Source organism: Penaeus monodon, chromosome 3 (genome assembly GCF_015228065.2).
Source record: "Penaeus monodon isolate SGIC_2016 chromosome 3, NSTDA_Pmon_1, whole genome shotgun sequence".
NCBI classification, from domain to species: Eukaryota; Metazoa; Arthropoda; class Malacostraca; order Decapoda; family Penaeidae; genus Penaeus; species Penaeus monodon.
The window spans coordinates 43,324,594-43,329,593 of NC_051388.1; the positions used below are offsets into that span (position 1 = coordinate 43,324,594).

The window sequence follows — 5,000 nt, forward strand, 5'->3', positions numbered from 1 at the left end:
AAGTAAGAAAAACTTCAATGGAACTGCAGTCCCTGTGTACACACTTTCTAGTCAACAGCACTGTAGTTCAGTTGAGTCAGTACCGCGAGGAAAAGCAGGAGCCGCAACAGTCGTATAATTCTTACTGTGGGCGTAGCACGTGTTGCCTTTTAGCTGTGTAGGAAGGTGTACTGTGTGAGAGGTTAGTATACTTCATTGTGTATTACCTTGTTCGGAATTATTGAAGCTTGCATTGATAACTGATGTCATTTTAGATTACCTCAAGAGGTAATTCATAGTTTATAATTAGTAAACAATTAGAGTAGATATTGATTTAAAAATCTTATGTTATTTTATCAAATGACAGTAATAATACTTATGTCCATAACAGTGATGGCGATAATGATGATGCCAGTAATGATAATGTAGAGATGATACTTGTAAGGATAATTATGAAAATTGGTTACAGCAAGGAACGTCAATAATGATATAATGGTAATGAATAGATAATGATAATTTCTTATACCCATAATACGATAATAAGAATAACAACTACAAACTATACTAAACACTTCAATACACTACACGCTAAACACTTCGTTTAACAGTATACCATCATCATTACCTTAAACATTGCATGAACTAAATATTTTTACACTATACACTACTCAACGCTGTACACTATTGTCATTACTACACGCACTACAAGTCACTATACTTCTGCCATTACATTATAAACGATTTCCAACACACTAAACGCAACGCTCTAACTATTCTCTCGTAACATTGCTCTCTCCAGATGCGCCTTTTTTTCGTGCTGTCTCTTATTTGTCTAACGTTGAGGTTTCGGTCGACTCGTCTCAGCCAAGATCTCCTTCACTTTCGGTGTCCTTCGAAATTCCCAGAATCCACAGGTAAGTTAGATGTTATATTCTCCTGCTATCCTGTTTTTGATTAGCAACTTGTGTATTAGTTTACATCAGAGCAACAACGGTAATAGTAATAATGATATTAAATTATGCTATTATTTGCATTATCCTCTTGTTGATTTATACATTAAATTACATCCAGAACAACAACAGCAACATTTGTTGATAGCAATAATGATATTAGTTAATTGCTATTATTTTCATTATCATTAAAAGTAGTAGTAAAAAGTTAAGGCATATAGTGTTGCCCACCTGTTAAACAGATTCTTAGGATCGCCGTGCTCGTGTTCTTTGCATGACCCGCTCATACTTCAAGGCTCGGGCAGGTCAACCCCGGTCCCAGAGGTGCCTCGAACCTACGACATTTGAGTCAGTAACTGGTACTCTCCCGATTGAGCCATGGCGACAGTTAAAAGTAGTAGTGGTAGTATCAAGTAGCAGTGCATATATTACTCACGAAGATATAGTCGAGTATACATTTTTTGCCACGTGAAGATATTTCTTCTCATCCAAAACTTTCTCTGCAAGTAGTACTAGTAGTAGTATGGATATTGTTGTTGTTCTTATCCTTGTTGACATAATTATTCCACTATTCTTCTTACTAATGTTGCAGTAGTTATATTATTGTTTTTGTTGTTGTAATAATCATCTTTAATGTTATTAATATTTTTATTATCATTATCATTATTGCTATTATTATCATTATCATTATCATTTTCATTATCATTATCATTATCATTATTATTATTATTATCATTATTATTATTATTATTATTATTATCATTATCATTATTATAATTATCATCATCATAATAATAATAACAATAATAATGATGATAATAATAATAAGAAATAATAATAATAATAATAATAATGATAATAATAATAATAATGATAATAATAGCAATTGTAATTATTATTATTATTACAATTATTATTATATTATTATTGTTATTATTATTTATTTATTTGTATTATTATTATTATCATTATTATTATTATTATTATATATTATTATTATTATAATATTAATATAATAATAATAATAATAATAATGATAACAATAATAATAGTGGTAATTATTATTGTTATTATTATTATTATTATTATTATTATTATGATGATGATGATTATTATTTTATTGTTATTATTGTTATTATTATTATTATTATTATTATTATTATTATTATTATTATTATTATTATTATTATTATTATTATTATTATTATTATTATTGCATTATTATTATTATTATTATTATTATTATTTATTATCATCATATCATCATCATTATTATAAGTAGTAGTAGTATCATTCCCATTATTATAATTATATATCATTATCATTATTATTAATGATAATAGTAATAATAATAATAATATTAATAATAATAATAATAATAATAATAATAATAATAATAATAATAATAATAATAATAATAATAATAATAATATTATTATTATTATTATTATTATTATTATCATTGTTATCATTAATAATCATGACAATGATTATAATTATAATAATGCGAATGGTAATGATAACAGTAAAAATAATAATGAAAATAATTGTATTATATTATAATAATATATATATAATAATATATAATAATATTATTATTATTGTTATTGTTATTATAATTATTTTTATGACTATCATCATCATTATTATCATCACTAATATTAGTACAATTATAATAATAATAATATAATAATAATGTAATGAATAATAATAAATAATATAAGAATAATATAATAATAATAATAATAATGATAATAATAATAATAATAATAATAATAATAATGATAATAATAATAATAATAATAATAATATATTATTATCATTATCACTATTGTGGCGGGGTATTGTGGCCCGTAGCCAATATTAATGTATTTCTTTTGCGTTCACTGTCAAGGTGATAGCGTGGATGGAAATCAACTGACTTCCTGTATATACATCTCGGCATTATCATATGAGAATAATGTTGAATAAATTATTTAAATCGAATAAAACAATGAAAAAAAATTAAGATCCAGTAATATTCACAAGCTTAGTATACCATGTAAGATCTATAAAACTCTGGTTTATAAATATAAATATGAATATTAAAAACAAAGAATCATGTCCAGCCCCTATGTTCAGAGAAAATAGCCAGGAAAACAGAACTTAACTTATATTTTTCCCGTGTGATGTGATGCCCAGACGTGTCGAGTTTTCTACTTTACGCTCAGTAAGGGAAATCACCCGAGAAGAGAGCAAAACACCGTTTGTTTCGGGGAGAATGAATCTATTTCCTGCTCAATGCGGCTTATATTTATAAAGTTCGTGACATAATAAGCCACGCCAAACATCTTTCCTAAAAATTAAAGTCTGTACAAAATGCAATAGGAAAGACACTAAAATAATGCATTAAATTATCTTCATAGCTAGATAAAACATTAAAAGAATACATGCATAATTGGGAGTAGGCAGAAAGGAGTATAATAGATAAAAGATGATGTTAAAACAGATATATCTTAAAATGAGAATAAACTTTCACAGACAGAAAAAAAATTGACAAAAAAGTAAGTTAAAATAGGAGATAATCTAAAATGATATAGGTAACCATGAAGCTCACAGAAGAAGCGAGAAATAATTTGCGTATAAATGGATCGCAGATGAGAGGACGGGGCCAAAGGGCAAACTCAAACAGAAGTGTCTTGTAGGAACCAACGTAAAATGGAACAATAAAACAGAAATAAGTGAACATATGTACATAGAGAAATCTTCAAGCGTTGACCGTGCTGCGAGATGCCAGGGCGCGCGAGAGGACGGGAGGCTGGCGGCAAGATGAGGAAGAGATGGCAGGCTATGGGAGGCCACCATACACTATTTTTTTAATTATTATTATTGCTATTATTAGTATTAGTAGCAATATTATTACTATCATCATCATCATCATCATCATTATCATTATCATTATCATTATCATTATCATTATCATTATCATTGTCATTGTCATTGTCATTGTCATTGTCATTGTCATTATCATTGTCATTATCATTATCATTATCATAATCATAATCATAATCATAATCATAATCATAATCATAATCATAATCATAATAATCATAATCATAATCATAATCATAATCATCATCATCATCATCATCATCATCATCATCATCATCATCACTATCATTGTCATTAACATTAGCAGTAGTTGCAGTAGTAGTAGTATTATCGTTATTATTAATGTTATTAATATAATTATAATCATTATTACTATTCATTGTTATCATTATCATTAATGTTATCAATATTATCATAATCACTATTATCATTATTACTATTATTATCATTATTATTATCATTACCATCATTATTATCAAGAGAGTAGTAGTAGCAGTCGTAGTAGTAGTAGTAGTAGTAGATGTAGTTGTAGTAGTAGCAGGAGCAGCAGCCGCAGCAGCAGTAGTAGCAGTAGGAGCAAAAGTATCAATATCAGAAGTATTAGCAGCAGTCCTAGTAGTAGTAGCTGTAGCAGTCGTATTTATACCACTGATATAATACCTATTATTATTGTCGTTATTATCCGATCTTATTTATCTTATTGTGAATATTTGGATGGGTAGGTCTGAATAACACGAGTAAACACAGGAAGTAAAATTTACACCAAATCAGTGTAATTGCAAAATACACCAACGTAATAGAAGCATAAGGAATAGCCTGAATTTTCATTTAAACTTTTATCTATTTCTCATTCATTTACATATTTTTTATATCTGAATTTATCCGATTTCCTCTCTTCTTCCAGGGCTTCTAAGGAGAATAGCGCTTGACTGCGCAACGGAAAAGACCTTTCGAATATAGGTTACAGCAACTACACTGACCTCATGTGCCCAAACTCCTATACACAATAGTGTTTCATTCAGTTCTTCCATACTCATTGTCATTAAGTTTAGAATTGTTTATATTTTTCTAATAAAATGATAGTACTAATTTGTTTCCATTTTCGTGTCATTTGATTTATTCATGTTATGACGAAGAGTTCAAATATATTACTGATTAATAAGCATCATAATGTGCATTATGAATATATTACTGATATAC

The 5,000-nt window shown here is 27.3% G+C and overlaps 1 long non-coding RNA gene across 1 annotated transcript in view; it reads left to right on the forward strand.

The window, feature by feature from the left end:
- Positions 1-78: 78 nt before the first annotated feature.
- Positions 79-5,000, forward strand: part of LOC119588788 — a 9,406-nt gene continuing 4,484 nt past the window's right edge. Inside the window, exons 1-3 of the long non-coding RNA XR_005230143.1 lie at positions 79-181; positions 779-893; positions 4,705-5,000. The exon at positions 4,705-5,000 is cut by the window's right edge and continues 553 nt beyond it. This is a non-coding gene — a long non-coding RNA (uncharacterized LOC119588788). The remainder of the gene's footprint in view (positions 182-778; positions 894-4,704) is intronic.